Here is a 21105-nt window from a genome sequence, read left to right as displayed (position 1 = left end):
TAATTTTGTATCCTGCTACTTTACCAGATTCATTGATTAGCTCTAGTAGTTTTCTGGTAGCATCTTTAGGATTCTCTTTGTATAGTATCACATCATCTGCAAAGAGTGACAGTTTTACTTCTTCTTTTCTGATTTGGATTCCTTTTATTTCTTTTTCTTCTCTGATTGCTGTGGCTAAAACTTCCAAAACTATGTTGAATAATAGTGGTGAGAGTGGACAACCTTATCTTGTTCCTGATCTTAGAGGAAATGGTTTCAGTTTTTCACCATTGAGAATGATGTTGGCTGTGGGTTTGTCATATATGACCTTTATTATGTTGAGGTAAGTTCCCTCTACGCCTGCTTTCTGGAGTTCCCTCTATGCCATTTTTATCATAAATGGGTGTTGCATTTTGTCAAAAGTTTTTCTGCATCTATTGAGATAATCATATGGTTTTTGTCCTCCAATTTCTTAACATGGTGTATCACATTGATTGATTTGGGTATATTGAAGAATCCTTGCATTCCTGGGATAAACCCCACTTGACTATAGTGTATGATCTTTTTAATGTACTGTTGGATTCTGTTTGCTAGTATTTTGTTGAGGATATTTGCATCTATGTTCGTCAGTGATATTAGCTTGTAGTTTTCTTTCTTTGTGACATCTTTGTCTGGTTTTGGTATCAGGGTGATGGTGGCCTCATAGAATGAGTTTGGGAGTGTTCCTCCCTCTGCTGTATTTTGGAAGAGTTTGAGAAGGATAGGTGTTAGCTCTTCTCTAAATGTTTGACAGAATTCGCCTGTGAAGGCATTTGATCCTGGGCTTTTGTTTATTGGAAGATTTTTAATCACAGTCTCAATTTCAGTGCTTGTGATTGGTCTGTTTATATTTTCTCTTTCTTCCTGGTTCAGTCTTGGAAGTTTGTGCTTTTCCAAGAATTTGTCCATTTCTATCAGGTTGTCCATTTTATTGGTATAGAGTTGCTTGTAGTAATCTCTCATGATCCTTTGTATTTCTGCAGTGTCAGTTGCTACTTCTCCTTTTTTATTTCTAATTCTATTGATTTGAGTCTTCTCCCTTTTTCTCTTGATGAGTCTGGCTAATGGTTTATCAATTTTGTTGATCTTCTCAAAGAACCAGCTTTTACCTTTATTGATCTTTGCTATTGTTTCCTTCATTTCTATTTCATTTATTTCTGATCTGATCTTTATGATTTCTTTCCTTCTGCTAACTTCGGGGTTTTTTTGTTCTTCTTTCTCTAATTGCTTTAGGTGCAAGGTTAGGTTGTTTATTCGAGATGTTTCCTGTTTCTTGAGGTAGGCTTGTATTGCTATAAACTTCCCTCTTAGAACTGCTTTTGCTGCATCCCATAGGTTTTCGGTCGTCGTGTCTCCATTGTCATTTGTTTCTAGGTATTTTTTGATTTCCTCTTTGACTTCTTCAGTGATCACTTCTTTGTTAGGTAGCGTATTGTTTAGCCTCCATGTGTTTGTATTTTTTACAGATCTTTTCCTGTAATTGATATCTAGTCTCATAGCGTTGTGGTCGGAAAAGATACTTGATACGATTTCAATTTTCTTAAATTTACCAAGGCTTGATTTGTGACCCAAGGTGTGATCTATCCTGGAGAATGTTCCATGAGCCCTTGAGAAAAATGTGTATTCTGTTGTTTTTGGATGGAATGTCCTATAAATGTCAATTAAGTCCATCTTGTTTAATGTATCATTTAAAGCTTGTGTTTCCTTATTTATTTTCATTTTGGATGATCTGTCCATTGGTGAAAGTGGGGTGTTAAAGTCCCCTACTCTGATTGTGTTGCTGTCGATTTCCCCTATTACGGCTGTTTGTATTTGCCTTATGTATTGAGGTGCTCCTACGTTGGGTGCATAAATATTTACAATTGTTATACCTTCTTCTTGGATCGATCCCTTGATCATTATATAGTGTCCTTCTTTGTCTCTTGTAATAATCTTTTTTTAAAAGTCTATTTTGTCTGATATGAGAATTGCTATTCCAGCTTTCTTTTGATTTCCATTTGCATGGGATATCTTTTTCCATCCCCTCACTTTCAGTCTGTATGTGTCCCTAGGTCTGAAGTGGGTCTCTTTTAGACAGCATATATACGGGTCTTGTTTTTGTATCCATTCAGCCAGTCTCTGTCTTTTGGTGGGAGCATTTAATCCATTTACATTTAAGGTAATTATCGATATGTATGTTCCTATTCCCATTTTCTTAAATGTTTTGCATTTGTTATTGTAGGTCTTTTCCTTCTCTTGTGTTTCCTGCCTGGAGAAGTTCCTTTAGCATTTGTTGTAAAGCTGGTTTGGTGGTGCTGAACTCTCTCAGCTTTTGCTTGTCTGTAAAGGTTTTAATTTCTCCATCAAATCTGAATGAGATCCTTGCTGGGTAGAGTAATCTTGGTTGTAGGTTTTTCTCCTTCATCACTTTAAGTATATCCTGCCACTCCCTTCTGGCTTGCAGAGTTTCTGCTGAACGATCAGCTGTTAACCTTATGGGAATTCCCTTGTGTGTTATTTGTTGTTTTTCCCTTGCTACTTTCAATATGTTTTCTTTCTGTTTAATTTTTGATAGTTTGATTAATATGTGTCTTGGCGTGTTTCTCCTTGGATATATCCTGTATGGGACTCTCTGTGCTTCCAGGACTTGATTAACTATTTCCTTTCCCATATTAGGGAAGTTTTCGACTATAATCTCTTCACGTATTTTCTCAGTCCCTTTCTTTTTCTTTTCTTCTTCTGGGACGCCTATAATTCGAATGCTGGTGCATTTAATGTTGTCCCAGAGGTCTCTGAGACTGTCCTCAGTGCTTTTTATTCTTTTTTCTTTATTCTGCTCTGCAGTAGTTATTTCCACTGTTTTATCTTCCAGGTCACTTATCCGTTCTTCTGCCTCAGTTTTTCTGCTATTGATCCCTTCTAGAGTATTTTTAATTTCATTTATTGTGGTTTTCATCATTGCTTGGTTCCTCTTTAGTTCTTCTATATCCTTGTTAAATGTTTCTTGCATTTTTCTATTCTGTTTCCAAGATTTTGGATCATCTTTACTATCATTATTCTGAATTCTTTTTCAGGTAGACTGCCTATTTCCTCCTCATTTGTTAGGTCTAGTGTGTTTTTACCTTGCTCCTTCATCTGCTGTGTGTTTTTCTGTCTTCTCATTTTGCTTATCTTACTGTGTTTGGGGTCTCCTTTTCACAGGCTGCAGGTTCATAGTTCCTGTTGTTTTTGGTATCTGTCCTCAGTGGCTAAGGTTGGTTCAGTGGGTTGTGTAGGCTTCCTGGTGGAGGGGACTCGTGCCTGTGTTCTGGTGGATGAGGCTGGATCTTGTCTTTCTGGTGGGCACATCCACATCTGGTGGTGTGTTTTGGGGTGTCTGTGGCCTTATTATGATTTTAGGCAGCCTCTCTGCTAATGGATGGGGCTGTGTTCCTGTCTTGCTAGTTGTTTGGCATAGGGTGTCCAGCACTGTAGCTTGCTGGTCGTTGAGTGAAGCTTGGTGTTGAGATGGAGATCTCTGAGAGATTTTCGCCGTTTGGTATTACGTGGCTCTGGGAGGTCTCTTGTGGACCAGTGTCCTGAAGTTGGCTCTCCCACCTCAGAGGCACAGCCCTGATGCCTGTCTGGAGCACCAAGAGCCTTTCATCCACATGGCTAAGAATAAAAGGGAGAAAAAATAGAAAGAAAGAAAGTAAGAGGATAAAATAAAATAAAATAAAATAAAATAAAGTAAGATGAAATAAAATAAAGCTATTAAAATAAGAAAAAAATTATTAAGAAAAAACTTATTAAGAAAAAAATTTTTTAATTTTTTAAAACAAAAAATAAGAAAAAAATTATTAAGAAAAAATTTATGAAGAAAAAAAGTTTTAATTTTTTAAAATAAAAAAAAGAAAAAAATTATTAAGAAAAAATTTATTAAGAAAAAAAATTTTTTTAAGTAAAAAAAACAAAAAACAAAAAAACGGATGGACCGAACCCTAGGACAAATGGTGAAAGCAAAGCTATACAGACAAAATCACACAAAAGCATACACATACACACTCGCAAAAAGAGGAAAAGGGGAAAAAGTAATATATCCTGCTCCCAAAGTCCACGTCCTCAATTTGGGATGATTCGTTGTCTATTCAGGTATTCAACAGATGCAGGTACATCAAGTTGTTCGTGGAGCTTTAATCCGCTGCTTCTGAGGCTGCTGGGAGAAATTCCCCTTTCTCTTCTTTGTTCGTACAGCTCCCGGGGTTCAGCTTTGGATTTGGCCCCGCCTCTGCGTGTATGTCGTCTGAGGGCATCTGTTCTTCACTCACACAGGACGGGGTTAAAGGAGCAGCTGCTTCGGGGGCTCTGGCTCACTCAGGCCGTGGGGAGGGAGGGGTACGGATGCGAGGCGAGCCTGCATCGGCAGCAGCCGCGTGACATTGCAGCAGCCTCAGGCACACCGCGCGTTCTCCTGGGGAAGTTGTCCCTGTATCACGGGACGCTGGCAGTGGTGGGCTGCACAGGCTCCTGGGAGGGGCGGTGTGGATAGTGACCTGTGCTCGCACACAGGCTTCTTGGTGGCTGCAGCAGCAGGCTTAGCGTCTCTTGCCCGTCTCTGGGGTCTGTGCTGATAGCCGCGGCTCGCGCCCATCTCGGAGTTCGTTTAGGCGGCGCTCTGAATCCCCTCTCCTTGCGCGCTGTGAAACAAAGAGGCAAGAAAAAGTCTCTCGCCTCTTCGGCAGCTCCAGGCTTTTCCCGGACTCCCTCCCGGCTAGCTGTGGTGCACTAACTTCTTCAGGCTGTGTTCACACTGCCAACCCCAGTCCTCTCCCTGCGATCCGACCGAAGCCCAAGCCTCAGCTCCCAGCCCCCGCCCACCCCGGCGGGTGAGCAGACAAGCCTCTCAGGCTGGTGAGTGCTGGTCGGCACCGATCCTCTGTGCGGGAATCTCTCCGCTTTGCCCTCTGCACCCCTGTGGCTGTGCTCTCCTCCGTGTCTCCGTAGCTTCCCCCCTCTGCCACCCGCAGTCTCTGCCCACGAAGGGGCTTCCTAGTGTGTGGAAACCTTTCCTCCTTCACAGCTCCCTCCCACTGGTGCAGGTCCCATCCCTATTCTTTTGTCTCTGTTATTTCTTTTTTCTTTTGCCTTACCCAGGTACGTGGGGAGTTTCTTGTCCTTTGGGAGGTCTGACGTCTTCTGCCAGCGTTCAGTGGGTGTTCTATAGGAGCAGTTCCACGTGTAGATGTATTTCTGATGTATCTGTGGGGAGGAAGGTGATCTCCGCGTCTTACTCTTCCGCCATCTTGCCCAGACCCCGCCTGATCACAGTATCTTTACGTTTTTTTTTATAAAGGTTTTTTTGCTGTGGACCATTTTTAAAGTCTTTATTGAATTTGTTACTGTATTGCTTCTGTTTTATGTTTTGGTTTTTTGGCCACGAGGCATTTGCGATCTTAGCTCCCCAACCAGGTATCAAACACTCACCCCCTGCATTAGAAGGTGGAGTCTTAACCACTGGACCGCCAGGGAAGTCCCTCTTTACATGTTATTTTAATATCATTTTCATTCCAAAAACAAAAGTAAAGCTGTAAAACTACTTACTTCCAGCTGCAAGCATTAGCCAATTTCTTCATCCTAAACAGGACCTATAGACTGATTTTCATACAAATCAGTTGCTATTGCTATGTTATTGTCACATATATGTACCTACCCATCATCCCTTTCTATCTCCAATGTTGAATGTACTACTTATGAAAGAATTCTGAATTCTTTTTTTTCTAATACTTAAAACATACCACATTATTTTATACAAACTATTCAAGAGATAGCAGGTTCTATAAAATGATTGGGAAGCTCACATTTTGCTAAATTACCTAGATCCAATTATATTTTATACTTTATATTATTAAGCTTTCTAGTAATAAACTTATATTATGATCTTAAAAAACCAAAACAAATAAAAGAATTTTTAATAGTGTTGTTGTGATTTACCACATATTAAAGTAAATATTGGGAGCTGCTTGAATTTATCTCATGGTCATTTCCTAGAATCTAGTAATCATATTGTTATGTTATATTTATAAATTGAAATTTACTTATTTTACTTACGTTGTCCAATAGGAATAAGACACAAAGTATAAAAAATATGTAACTAAATAAATATTGGTAATTTGGTAAGAATTTTATCTTGTTACAATTTATTTTCTATGAATATTAAAGAGTTTCTTGCTACATATATAAAGCTTTTTGACTCATAAATTTTCAGTATATGTATAAATTTTCATATATATATATGAAGATTATGCAGCTGTAATTTCACTGTAGACTTTCCCAAACCACTGGAGTAAATTTCTCTCTTTACCCATTGCTGACTAGTTGTGATCTACCAATGGTAGCAGTCATTCAGTTGATCTTAACACCTGAATCATCAAGCCAATTTAAGTATTCTAGATAGTAATATCTTCAGCTCAAGCCTAACTGGAACATCAGTATGGTACCCAAGTAAATGAACATAGATTTTGGTGGACTTTGCTGTCTCTTTTCTTGTATGTTTTTTGCTCTATAATTCACCTTTTCCATGTTAAAACTTCAGGTTCAAATTCAGACAGATTCTAATTTCTTCATTCTTTCATTCTTCTGATTGAATCTTCAATTTTAAATTTATTCTAGTTCCCAAATACCATTGTTCACTGTGATCCTATTGTAGTGGTTGTAGATTGGTTTATAAATATTTCCTAACTTAATTTGGAATAAAAAGAATTTGGGGGCTTTCCTGGTGGCCCAGTGGTTGAGTCTGCCTGCTAATGCGGGGGACACGGGTTCGAGCCCTGGTCTGGGAAGATCCCACATGCCATGGAGCAACTAAGCCCGTGTGCCACAATTACTGAGCCTGCGCGTCTGGAGCCTGTGCTCCACAGCAAGAGAGGCCGCGATAGTGAGAGGCCCGTGCACCGCGATGAAGAGTGGCCCCCACTTGCCACAACTAGAGGAAGCCCTCGCACAGAAACGAAGACCCAACATAGCCCAATAAATAAATAAATAAATAAATAAATAATTAAAGGTGCTAATAATTAAAAAAAAAATCTTTGGGTGTTATACTTATGGTCTCTGAACTTAAAAAAAAAAAAAAAAAAAAGAATTTGGACTTTGAATTTAGAGGGGAAAAAAATACCAGATTAACTCTTTAGGACTATTTTCAGCATCTGATTGGAATTTTTAATTTTTGTTATGTGTTTGAAGTAAGGACAAACTATAGTCTAAACCAGGTTTAGTCTGTCATTTGATTCTTTTCATATGTTTCTTTACTTATCCATACTAATTATATGTGTTCCATGTTTTAGATTTTTGTATATATGCTTAGATTTTTAAACGTGAAGTGTCTGAAGAACTTCATTACTACTTTCTTTTAGCTATATCTTACAAGATCAATGTGGTTATTCACAGTCACAAACAGAAATAGTTCCCTAGGATAGTTCATCTTAGCAGTTTATTTTTACTACTTTAGAGATTGAAAATTCTCTGATAAAATGAGTTCATTCTTCATAGAAAAAAATTTTGATGATAGCTTTATTAAAATATAATTTGTTATAAATTTCACAATTTTAAATTGTACAATTCAGTGCTTTTTGGTGTATTCAGAATGTTGTACATCAATTACCACTTATTCCAGAACTTTTTCATCACCCCAAAAAGAAACCCTGTACCCCTTAGCAGTCACTCTTCATTCCCCTCTACTGCAAGCCCCTGGCAATCATTAATCTTCTTTTTGTCTCTATGTATTTGCCTATTCTGGACATTTTATATACATAGAATCATACATTATTCTGCTTTTTGTGTCTTGCTCCTTTCACTTAGCATAATGTTTTCAAGTTTCATCCATGTTGTAGCATGTGTCAGAATTTCATTCCTTTTTATGGCCAAATAATATTCCATTGTATGGATGGTACTACATTTTATGTATCTGTTCATCAATTCATGATAGTTTATTCTTTTTGAATCAGTTATTATCAGTGACAAGAAGCCTAAAATTATCTTTTGGTACAGAGCAGTCTTTGACGTATGTTTTAGGCATTAAAAACTTGTGGTTTTTTGTTTTTTTTTTTAATTTTGGTATGTTTTTTTACAGTTGTAATGGATTTAAACTTACCTTTCAAAACTAAAAAGTTATTAATTACAAAACACATCTGACTCCCAAAAGTTTTGAATGAAGGTATTGTGTAACCTCTCTGGAAATTAAGAGAAAAGGAGGATTTGGTCATCTGTTGAGAATATTTAATTTATCCTTTTTTCTAGGTGAACATTCACTAGACCGTGCCTTCCTTATATTTGTAACTAAAGTGCATCCTTTTTGAAAAGAGAGTCTCTCTTCTGTTTTCACCACCAGGAACTGAGTTCATTTTTGTTCTAGATTATAAAGTAGCAGCTTCTTTACATCTGTGAGCACCTTACTTTACATCTATTAAAGAAGTTAACAAAGTGAATTTTAACAATCAGTATACTTGTCACTTTTCTAGCTACCAGCCTGTAAGCTTCTTGAAAACAAAAACTGTCATTTATCTCTTGGCTTTTTTCCACAAGGCTGGCAAAGAGTTTCTACTCATCTGTTTGCTGGAGGAATAATGAATGAATATGTAGAGTGAATAAATATTATCACTTATTTTTCCTATTCTTTGGTACAGTGTTTCTCAACATTTTTATAATAGGTAAGTGTTAAAACTTTCAAGAAGAATGTCATTGTTTTTCAGTTACAAAAATGTTGGGAACCTATATTGTTAAAAATTGGATCACAACCCAAAGCTTTATGAAGGAAGATTACAAATCAAGGGGAAATGGACCTCTATAGTGAACATTCAGAGAAGTAACATTTCTAAATATGACAAGTTGTAAAAACATAAATATTAGAAAACTGTTTATTGCATAAAACTCCTATGAAGCCTGTAAATCTGCTTGTAAAATCAGCTGATTTTAATTTCTAAATAAGAGAAAATTGTACTCAAGAAAATTTTGAAAATGATCATCACCATATTCTTTTTAATACTGACTTTTAGAATATTTGAGTCTTTTAGGGGTTCCTTTTGATTAGATAAATGCAACTTACAGATTTGATGACAGTCATCTTAAGGCAGATTTACAGGCTTCATAGAATGTTTATTCTCCTCATTAATTATATGTCACCAGAAGTTTCTTTGTGTTTGCTGCCTTTAACCAGCAATCTGTGTGACAGTAAATTTGAAAATGTAGGACTGGTAGTTAACCAATTTAAACCTCTGTAATAATCACAAACACCATGGTGTCAAGGAGGTCATCCGAGTGATCAGCTGCCTGAGTGGCTGAGATGCAAGCATGCTTCTCAGGCCCCTAGGATAGTCGTTGACTCATATGCCTTGGGTGCTCTCAAATCATTCCATTAAATAACTATGCAGTTATTAATTTCTTAAATTAAAAATTTAAACAGATGTTTTCACCACCTTTAACATGAACTCCTTGGAAAACTCTGTGACCTTCTAGATCAGGGATCAGCTAACTTTTTCTGTTAAAGGCCAGATAGATAGTAAATATTTTAGGCTTGACTAACCAGCAGGTCCTCAACTACTGTTGAGGCATGAAAGAAGTCACAGGTGATACATGAACGAATGAGCATGGCTGGGTTTCAGCTTTATTTATGGACACTTAAATTTGAATTTCATATAATTTTCAGGTGTCATGATTTTTTTTTTTCTTGTGGTGCTTTCTGAACCACTTAAAATGTAAATACCATTCTTGGCTTGGGGGGGCACAGGGGGCATACAAAAAACAGGTGGCAAACTGGATTTGTTCTCTGGCTGAAGTTGGCCAACCCCTACTCTAGATGGTTAAATCTTCTGGTTGGGAAAAGTCTGCTGTAGTAGTACATTCTTAAACTCCTCCACTACCAATTCTATCATGCCATCCCAAAGTGATTTGAGCTTATGCCTGAAGACAAAAGATGTTCAATTTGTTACCAGCAGCTTCTGTGTGACCCCAATAATGTTGCTTCTTTCTCCCACTTCACAAGTAGCTCACAGAAGTAAATAAGAGGAAATTTCAACACTGCCTGCTGTGAAACTAATCATCTTTTGTTAAGATGATGTAGTGTGGCATAATGGAAAGAAAAACTGGGAAACTTAGAAACCAGGGTGTAGTTGGTTTTACCACTACTCAAAGTGGTCAAGTTTCTCAAACTTCTGAGGCTTCATTTTCTCTCCTGTTCATCTGGAAGAAGTATTGAGGCTATATTGTAGTAGTAGATATGAAATCACTGGTAAAGTAAAAAGCATAAAAACATTGCCATTGTGGTGGTGGTAGTATTGAATGCTTTATTATTTACTCTTACATAAGATTTCTTGCAGGTTTCCCTATATATGCTGATATATTCATTCCTCTTGAAGATTAGGTATAGATTAAGGATTGCTCATAAACTTTCCACAGGCATTTTACCTCCACATACTCTCACACTTTCAAGCTATCCTCATCTCCTTACTGTATAGATGTACCAAGTTCATTACTAACAGTACTATGAAATTTTTAAATTATATTCCTCATAGTCTTTCTTATTCCTTTATGAGGGTAGAGACTTTGTCTCATCCCACTTGTATCTTCAGTACCTAAAGCAATGTCTGGAATATATTTGAGTCTCATAAATAGTTTCTGAGTGAATCAATGACAAAAATAATCCCATATGTTTACTTGCCTTTCATTATCAAAAGGAATATAGAAAGCTCCTTACAAACAAAATGTATTTAAATACATAAAATACATAGGATTACAAAGGAAATCTACTTTTTGCAACTTCACTAAAATGTAGTTCTATCCACAGATCCTTTAGGGTCCATGAACCCTGGTTTTTAAAATATGGAAGAATTTTTAACTAGTATCAGGGGACACACAATCCATAACTCTAAACTGCTTACTTTGACAGGATCAAAAAGCAAATGCAAACTTCATTTGGTCTTTTTAAGAAATCCTTCCTCTGCACTTTTAAATTATAACAAAAAGAACAATGAAGTTTTTAAAGCCGATTTTGCTTAAGTTTCTTTTGGTTGCAATAAGAAAAACAGAGTTTGGCAAGCTTATTTTAAAAGGGCATTTGCCTGGGAAGATACTAGAGTATCCTGAAATTCACAAGTGGGAAGAAAAGGAACAAGGATAGCTCTGGGGATTTCACCTTTCTCTAGAGTAGAGCCATTAATGGGGACTCCCATTCACATGTCCAAATTTCAAGCTACTAAAAGAGAAACCTGGATGATTCAGCTTGGATCACAGATGCATTCCTGAATTGGTCAGCCGAAGTCAGAGGGTAGAATTATGCGGTAGAGCTATGAGCACTGAGGGCCACTGTTCGGTGTCAGGGTGAGCTGGGAAGTTACTTCAAGAGATGTGTAGTCTTATTAGTTTGACTCCAGAAAATAGTACATTTATTTTATATTAATGTCTCAAGATGAAACATTACACTCAAAGCTACAAGACATCTTTGTCCACTGACAATTAGACTACATTTACAATTACGAATTTCAGTATGTGCCAGATCACCCACTGCCGTATTAATAAATGGCTTAATATCTTATAATACAGTATGCCAGTATAATGTAGTGGCAATATAGCTTAGGGGCTTAGAGTGTAGGCCCTTGAGCTAGACTTGCATGGCTTCATATCCAGCTCTACCGCTTTATTAGTTGTGAAAGTTTGGACAGATTACTCAATCTCTGACCCTCATTTTTGCTGTCTATAAAAAGGAAGTTTATCAGTGAGCTTTTGCTGCAGTACAAACCACCACAAAAATCTCACTGGCATGTCACAATAAATGCATTTAGTTCTTGCTCAGAAGTCTGGGGGTAAGCAGGAGGAGGTCTGATCCAGGTTGAGCTCAACTGGACATGGTTCCAAGTGGAGGATGGGCCTAAGTCTGTGCCACGTGTCGCATCTTCCTTGGACCTATAGCTACCTGAAACATTTTTTTCTCAGAGTAAAAAGCAAGAGTGCAAGGAAGAAGCCCACTTACTAAAGCTACATATTTCAAGGCTCTGCTTGTGTGTTGCCTGCTGTTATCCTATTTGGTCAAAGCAAGTCACGTGGCCAAGCCCAAACTCAAAGAGCAGAGAGGTACACATGCACCTCCCATGAATGTGTAGTGGGGAGAGGGAGGAATAATCCAATATACCATAGAGATTTAATATTAGTATCTAGCTAATAGAGTTGTTGTAAGTTTAATACTATACGTACAGAGCTTAGAATAGCACTTGGCACATAGTAAATGCCCAATAAATATTTGTTATTATTAGGCATACTCTTATGCAGAAACTCACACAGAAGTTCAGTATTGTTTACCTGTGATATAAAGTAGATATTTTACAAATGTGTCACTTCAAAACATGCAAGCTTAAATTTAATTAAAAACTTATCTCTAATTTTTAAATTGTAGATTAGATGAACAAGATTATATGTCTTTCAGACTGGCCAGCCAGCTTCTGGGATAGTCAGAGTGGTTACTGCCTCAATTACTTAACTCAGTAAAGTCATAGAACTACTAAAGATTGAGTTCTGCCCTCTCATTTTAGAGATAATGTGTTGGGCCAAGAATGGTGAGGTATCTAAGTCAAAGATAAAGAGATAGATGGATAGATAAATGATAAATAGGTAAGTAATTAAACAGAAAATGGGAATGCAAGGAAGCACCTAGATCTCTAGAATTCCAGTTGAAAACTTTTCCCACTATATTACACAGCCCAGGTGTTGTTTCCTGTAGTTTTGTTTTTGTTTTGTTTTGAATTTTTGAATTTTATTTTTTTATACAGCAGGTTCTTATTAGTTATCTATTTTATACATATTAGTGTATACATGTCAATCCCAATTGCCCAATTCATCCCACCGCCACCCCCCGCCACTTTCCCCCCTTGGTGTCCATACGTTTGTTCTCTACATCTGTGTTTCTATTTCTGCCCTGCAAACCGGTTCGTCTGTACCGTTTTTCTAGGTTCCACATATATGCATTAATATACGATACTTGTTTTTCTCTTTCTGTCTTACTTCACTCTGTATGACAATCTCTAGGTCCATCCACGTCTCTACAAATGACCCAATTTCGTTCCTTTTTATGGCTGAGTAATATTTTCTAAGTGCTGTTTATCATATTTTTTTCTTTCAGCAAACCATATAAGAAGAAATAATTTTAAGAAGCTTTTAAAATATTTTTTTCAACTGTTCCTTCAATTGAGAAGAATAATATTATAGGATAGGGTTTACTTATAATGTTAAAAAAAAAAAAAAAAAACTAATCCTTACAGAAACCTTCACTTACCTACTTAACTAATATTTATTGAGTACTTATCTGTTAGGCACTTGGGCATACAGCAGAAAAAGAAAAAAAAAGCTGGTCTTGTGAGCATACATTACATAGAGGAGACAGGCAATAAACAAACTAATACATAGTATATTCCACAATCCTTTATCTGCAATTCCAAAATCCAAAAGCTCTAAAACTGAAAGTTTTTGCAATTCATATAATGGTAAAACCTGACCTAATCTTAACTTGTTTAGTAGTAAAACTGATATGAGCTATTTATTGTCTTTTTACAAATACCACTGAGAATGGATACATGTTTTGCTGTAGAGATATTAACATATTTTATTTCAGAGTGCTGTCCCAGACCTCTCAGACTAGGGGGAGAGGCTGCATAATTATAGTCCATTTACCATATTACCTTTAAAAACTCAAATAATACTTAATCCCAAAACACATCTGGCCCCCTAGGGATTATATTGGGTTGGTTAATATCTAGAAATTATAAATACTGTGACTGGAAATGAAGTATGTATGGGTATAGAAAATGAGGGTCAGTAGGGAGAAGGATGAATGCTGGAGGGTGGGAAAGTTGTTTAGCTAGTAGTAAGAGAAAACCTCTCTGGGAGGTGACATTTGAGCAGATTCTTGAAACATGCAGTGGAGCTCTCAGGGAAAAGAATGTTTCAGTCATTGGGAACAGACATGCGCCTAGATGGAGAAATGTTCCAGTCTGAGGAGGAACCAAGGTCAAAGACCTTACCCAAAAGTGTGCTTAGTATATTTAAGGAAGAACAAGAAGACCACTAGGCTGTAGATTACACAGCAAGGGGAAAAATGATAGGATAGGCTCTCAGAGTTAGCCAGGGCCCAATCATCTAAGGCAAGATAAAGCCTTTGGATTTTATCATAGATGTTCTGGGATGTCTTCAAAGTGTTTTGATCAAGAGTGTCTAAAATCCAATTTTCTTTTTAAAAATATTGCTCTGTGGATAATAAAAATATCCCTTTTTTGCTATATGGATAATAGATTGTTGCAGTACCAAAGATTAGAAAAAATAAATGATCATAACTGGTTGAAATTCAGAAATTTAACAGTGATTGGTCATTTTTAATAAAATACTCTTAATCATACTTTAATAAAATAGTATCTTAGGTGTTCATTGAGCAAGTGCTGTGCTTTGAATTAATAATCTAAATATTACTTAACTATCATGTTTGTTCTTTCTTTCTAGATTTTTCTCTAAGCATTAGGGCTGAGAAACTAGCTTGGTCATGATAATGCTATTCCCAGTCTCCCTCCCTCTTCCAGAGTCTTCTCTTCTACCTGCTGGGAGATAACTAGAGGAAAGAGCCCTGGATTTGGAATGATAAGAACTGGTTTCTCATGCTGGCTCTGCTACCAGTTGACTGTAACAATGGTTGAGTTGTTTAACCTGTCTGGATTTGTTTCCTATCCTGTAAGATACGCGGATTGAATCATCTGATTTATATAGCTCTTTCTTACCTGAAGTCATAAATTTAGCAAGTCCTGTGTGTAAGACTAAAATTCTATGATTCTTAACGAGACCTCATTAAGAATCTCAAAGTGTCCTTAAATATGAATCTGAAGAAATATAGAATAACTGTCTGTCTGTTCAGAATTCACCCTTATTTCCTTTTTAACAGGACCAAGGAAATATATACCAGAAGCCAAGAGCACAGAATATTTTTCTTCATCAATCTGTAGAACTGTGATACTCCTCTAATTCCATCAAACACAAAGGAATGATCACCTTGGCAGATGGCCACAGAGGATGTCGACAATTTTTTGGAGGCAAGCAATGAAATATTTGTGCTATGAGTTTTCTATTATATTAAGTATGTAGAAACAAGTAGAATTATCTTATGTTTTAATGAAAAAATAAAAGGTAGTCTTTATATAGCAATTTATATAAGCATAGCTATTTCTCTTTTTCTTTTTTTCTTTTTCCTGAGCACTGTTGCATGTCAAAAATTATAGTAAGCTGCTTTTGCCCTTACCTGGAGTACTATATAGTATAGGACTACATTATATCCCTAAATACAAAAAATTTAAATAATAAAAATTACGTACCCATGTTTGAAAATAGGGCTCTTTGCATCTATCTTGGACACACGTATCATATAACTACAAATACTAAATAGTTTGGGAAGTTAGAATTATTTTCTACTTATTTTAAAATTATCCATGCCATGTATGAATTTTTTTGTTTAATTTCTACATTTTTTTCCCTCACTTATTTTAAACAACTATTCTGAAGTGCTCCAAAATCTTGGGATGTCATCCCTTTACATCCCTAATAGCTTCATATTTTATGAGAATCGTACACCACAAGATCCCATTGAGCATTTCGTTACTTTCACAGCAGCTCTTATTGCTCCTGGAAAAATAGCTGGCCAAGGATTATGGACCACAGTGCCATCTTCAAAATAGAAATTAATTACATTACCCTTTAAAGGGGGTTTGCTTGGGAAGAAATTGACTGGATTATAAAGAAAACAATAATAAATGTAAGGAATCTGCTCTGTACTTTCATGAAAAATAAAGACTTAAGTAGATGAATATAAAATGAAATAAAAGTAAACTCATAAAAATTTGAGTAGAATGCACTAAAGTTGAATTTCTCCAAGCATTTTATACAAACAAAGAAACTGTAGATACGTTCAGAATTTTTAATTTAGTGTTAATTCAACTCATAGGCCTAAGGTCATCCAGCAAATGAGTCTGCTTTTTAAGCTGTACATAAAGGGATGCTTTCTAGGTAAAGGAGACCATAAATGTTTAAAAAACCCAGTGTAGAGCTTCTGAGTTTTCTTTCAGTAACTAGAGTCAAAATTAGTTCTTGCTTTTCTGTTGGGGAAAATTTCATCTAATTACATTCAAATTATTCTGCAACTTTTTGGACAGCAAATCCTGATCACAAAAGAAAAGAAAAAGCAGCTGTGTTGCCCTTTCCTCGTAGTTATAAGAATAGCATTATTATGCAGTCACTAGGCTTTATAGAACCATAAGTGATTATCCACTGGCGGCTTTCTGGCAGAGAGACACCTAAACCTTTCTGAACTGCTGATAATGTGTGCCTTCTCTTTTTAAGGATCTTCAGAAAAATAGATTTCATTGCTTCCTTCAGTAAACCAATCTAGTATAACAGCTCTCAGGAGTAGGGAGATCTTTCTTAACCCTTTTATTGTGACTGTTTCTAAAACTTCTTTTCTCAGAATTACACTTTAATCATGATTTAAATCTTCTCTTAGTTTGATATCCATAATTCACCTATTTAAGAAAATAGTTAAAATTGACCACTGCTAAATTAATGGAACTAGTTCCTATAAACAATGCTTCTCTGTAAGCAACCTGTAGTCGAATTTCTTCTTTCTCTAATATTTCCTTTTTTAACTCATCCACATGTCATATCTTATTTTGATCTTCAGTTATTCTTTAACCACAGCAACGTATCTTGTGTCAGATAGCTGTAATTTATATTTCTTCCACAGTATATTAAGAACCAGCCCTTTGTTCTCTTTGAATTGCATTCTTTTTATGACCATGTCATTAATAAGCCACAGATATTTATAATTCTAATCAAAAGCGCTATTTCATTTATTTCCCATATTTTAACATTTATTTGCAAATTATGATTTAAAAAAATTTCAGTAGTTAGAAAGGCAATTAGGACATAGCGGGTATGACTTACAAGCTTGCTATTCAAGAGCACAAATTCATAGAACAGATTAAGACTGACTGATTAACCACAACTGTGCCACACCCACCAGCTGTGTGACCTTGGACAAATTATTGATTCTCTCTGACCCCCAGTTTGTACATCTTTAAATTTGATAATAATAATATAATTGTAAGGATTAAATGGGATGGATAATATAAGTAAAAAGCTTAGCTACCTAGCACTTGTGTAGTACATAATTCAATAAATAGGTGATGCAATTATTCTACTTTTTGCAAAATGAATAAAAACAAGTTTCCTCATAGTAGCAAGCTGAACTCTTGCAAAAGCAATGATGAATTTGTCCATTATACTCATGCCCAATTTCTTTTATCATGTTTGTTGTACTGCTAGTAAATCTTATGCACATTGAAGTTTCCCAATCAGCAGTTTACAGTTGATTTTTTAAACATGTAAAAATAGTTTATTCAGAAATAACCATTAAAAAAATATAATTCTTAAAAAATGGTTGTGAACCTTTTAGTCTCATGAAAACTACGTACATTCCAGATTTTGAAAGAAATTGTACTTGGGTGTTCATGGACTCACTGCCTGGTATAAAATTTAACTTCATATCCACCACTGTTATTTGGAGAAATAGTCCATGTGCAAGGCAGAATGATTTGAAGAATTTTCTTATTTGCATTAAATATCTTTTATGTACACATTGATCAGGTATTTATTTAGTGTGAGAAACTGATTTGACATTTCACTGGAAAACTATAAGTAAACCGGCAGTTTGGTTCTCTGTTAAAGTTTCCTAGGTTTCTGTAGCATTACCACAAACTGGATGGTTTAAATTAACAAACATTCATTCTCTCACAGTTCTTGAGACTAGAATTCTGAAATCAAATTGTCCATAGGGCCATGTTATTTTGAAGGCATCGGGGAGAATCTGCTCCATGCCTTCTTCTTAACGTATTGGCGACGTTCCTTGGCGCGTTTTGGTTTATAGACTCATCACTCCAATCTCTGCCTCCCTCATCACATGGTTTTCTCCCTGTGTGTCTGTGTCTCTTCTCCTCTTATCATAAGGACACAGTCGTGTTGGATTCAGCATGACTTCATCTTAACTTGATTACAACTGCTAAGATCCTGTTTCCAAATAAGGCCATAGTCATAGGTGTTGAGGGCTAAGGTTTGAACAATGTATTTTGGGGGAACGCAATTCAACAACAACACTGTCTTTTTTTTTTTTTTTTTTTTTTTTTTTTTACAACACTGTCTTTTATATATATATCTTTTTTTTTTTTTTTTTTTTTTAACTGAAAATAAAGTTAGGGAAGAAAAATTGATTTTAAAAACAAAGAGTTTTTTCTCCTAAGAAAGAAGTTTTTACACTTGTGAAAAGACACATTTTGCTTATGATGATTTGGCGGTATCTTTTCTTCAACATTGTTTCTTGATACTTTTTCCCATCTCCTCTATAGCTCTATTTCTTAAAATTATATAACAATAGCTATCATTTTATTTGTTTACTTGAGATCAAAGTTCAAATAATAGCGTTATTGTTTTATTATCAAAGGCTTGAGTCCATATTACACATATCAACAAATGAAACACCCTAAAGACTGTAAAGATGGTATAGCATTTGCATTTATAATTGTACTGACAGTTGTACTTTGTAAATGAACTGAGTCAGGTTTTCCTTTCCTTTACTTGATTCAAACCAAGGTTACTTTTTATTTCCATGAGTAAGAAATTCGCTTTAAATAAAGTTAAGAAAAATTGACGACCTTTCAAAATGAACAGAGCCACTATATATATACATTTTTTTTTTTCATTTAGAGGCTCTACTTTATTTCTATTTAACAAAAACACTGCCTACTGAAAAATATCTGAATTTTAAGTTTCCTCATAAATCAACACTTTTTTTTTTTTTAACATCTTTATTGGAGGATAATTGCTTTATAATGGTGTGTTAGTTTCTGCTTTATAACAAAGTGAATCAGTTATACATATACATATGTTCCCATATCTCTACCCTCTTGCGTCTCCCTCCGTCCCACCCTCCCTTTCCCACCCCTCTAGGTGGTCACAAAGCACCGAGCTGATCTCCCTGTGCTATGCGGCTGCTTCCCACTACCTATTTCATGTTTGGTAGTGTATATATGTCCATGCCACTCTCTCACTTTGTCCCAGCTTACCCTTCCCCCTCCCCACATCCTCCAGTCCATTCTCTAGTAGGTCTGTGTCTTTATTCCCATCTTGTCCCTAGGTTCTTCACGACCTTTTTTTTTTTTTTTTTTTCCTTAGATTCCATATATATGTGTTAGCATACGGTATTTGTTTTTCTCTTTCTGACTTACTTCACTCTATATGACAGACTCTAGGTCCATCCACCTCACTACAAATAACTCAGTTTCGTTTCTTTTTATGGCTGAGTAATACTCCATTGTATATATGTGCCACATCTTCTTTATCCATTCAGCTGTTGATGGACACTTAGGTTGCTTCCATGTCCTGGCTATTGTAAACAGAGCTGCAATGAACATTTTGGTACATGACTCTTTTTGAATTATGGTTTTCTCAGGGTATATGCCCAGTAGTGGGATTGCTGGGTCGTATGGTAGTTCTATTTTTAGTTTTTGAAGGAACCTCCATACTGTTCTCCATAGTGGCTGTGTCAATTTACATTCCCACCAACAGTGTAAGAGTGTTCCCTTTGCTCCACACCCTCTCCAGCATTTATTGTTTGTAGATTTTTTGATGCTGGCCATTCTGACCGGTGTGAGATGATATGTCATTGTACTTTTGATTTGCATTTCTCTAATGATTAATGATGTTGAGCATTCTTTCATGTGTTTGTTGGCAATCTGTATATCTTCTTTGGAGAAATGTCTATTTAGGTCTTCTGCCCATTTTTGGATTGGGTTGTTTGCTTTTTTGTTATTGAGCTGCATGAGCTGCTTGTAAATTTTGGAGATTAATCCTTTGTCAGTTGCTTCATTTCCAAATATTTTCTCCCATTCTCAGGGTTGCCTTTTCGTCTTGTTTATGGTTTCCTTTGCTGTGCAACAGCTTTGAAGTTTCATTAGGTCCCATTTGTTTATTTTTGTTTTTATTTCCATTTCTCCAGGAGGTGGGTCAAAAACGCTCTTGCTATGATTTATGTCATAGAGTGTTCTGCCTATGTTTTCCTCTAAGAGTTTGACAGCGTCTGGCCTTACATTTAGGTCTTTAATCCATTTTCAGTTTATTTTTGTGTATGGTGTTAGGGAGTGTTCTAATTTCATACTTTTACATATACCTGTCCAGTTTTCCCAGCACCACTTATTGAAGAGACTGTCTTTTCTCCACTGTATATTCTTGCCTCCTTTATCAAAGATAAGGTGACCATATGTGCGTGGGTTTATCTCTGGGCTTTCTATCCTGTTCCATTGATCTATATTTCTGTTTTTGTGCCAGTACCATGTTGTCTTGATTACTATAGCTTTGTAGTATAGTCTGAAGTCAGGGAGCCTGATTCCTCCAGCTCCATTTTTCGTTCTCAAGATTGCTTTGGCTATTCGGGGTCTTTTGTGTTTCCATACAAATTGTGAAATTTTTTGTTCTAGTTCTGTGAAAAATGCCAGTGGTAGTTTGATACGGATTGCATTAAATCTGTAGATTGCTTTAGGTAGTATAGTCATTTTCACAATGTTGATTCTTCCAATCCAAGAACATGATATATCTCTCCATCTATTTGTATCATCTTTAATTTCTTTCATCAGTGTCTTATAATTTTCTGCATACAGGTCTTTTGTCTCCTTAGGTAGGTGTATTCCTAGATATTTTATTCTTTTTGTTGCAATGGGAAATGGGAGTGTTTTCTTAATTTCACTTTCAGATTTTTCATCATTAGTGTATAGGAATGCAAGAGATTTCTGTGTATTAATTTTGTATCCTGCTACTTTACCAAATTCATTGATTAGCTCTAGTAGTTTTCTGGTAGCATCTTTAGGATTCTCTATGTATAGTATCATGTCATCTGCAAACAGTGAGAGCTTTACTTCTTCTTTTCCCATTTGGATTCCTTTTATTTCTTTTTCTTCTCTGATTGCTGTGGCTAACACTTCCAAAACTATGTTGAATAATAGTGGTGAGAGTGGG

At 36.0% G+C, this 21105-nt stretch overlaps 1 protein-coding gene across 11 annotated transcripts in view; it reads left to right on the top strand.

Moving 5' to 3' along the window:
- The window catches only part of MBD5 (methyl-CpG binding domain protein 5), a 410838-nt gene that overhangs the window by 154605 nt on the left and 235128 nt on the right, over positions 1-21105 (top strand). For all 11 annotated transcript variants that reach the window (XM_068545149.1, XM_068545154.1, XM_068545152.1 and 8 more), the window contains one exon: positions 14939-15086. The gene's annotated coding sequence lies outside the window, so the exon portion shown is untranslated. The remainder of the gene's footprint in view (positions 1-14938; positions 15087-21105) is intronic.

This window comes from Eschrichtius robustus, chromosome 5 (genome assembly GCF_028021215.1).
Source record: "Eschrichtius robustus isolate mEscRob2 chromosome 5, mEscRob2.pri, whole genome shotgun sequence".
NCBI classification, from domain to species: Eukaryota; Metazoa; Chordata; class Mammalia; order Artiodactyla; family Eschrichtiidae; genus Eschrichtius; species Eschrichtius robustus.
Note: the sequence above shows the minus strand (reverse complement) of the source record. Positions and strands in the feature narration are given on the sequence as shown.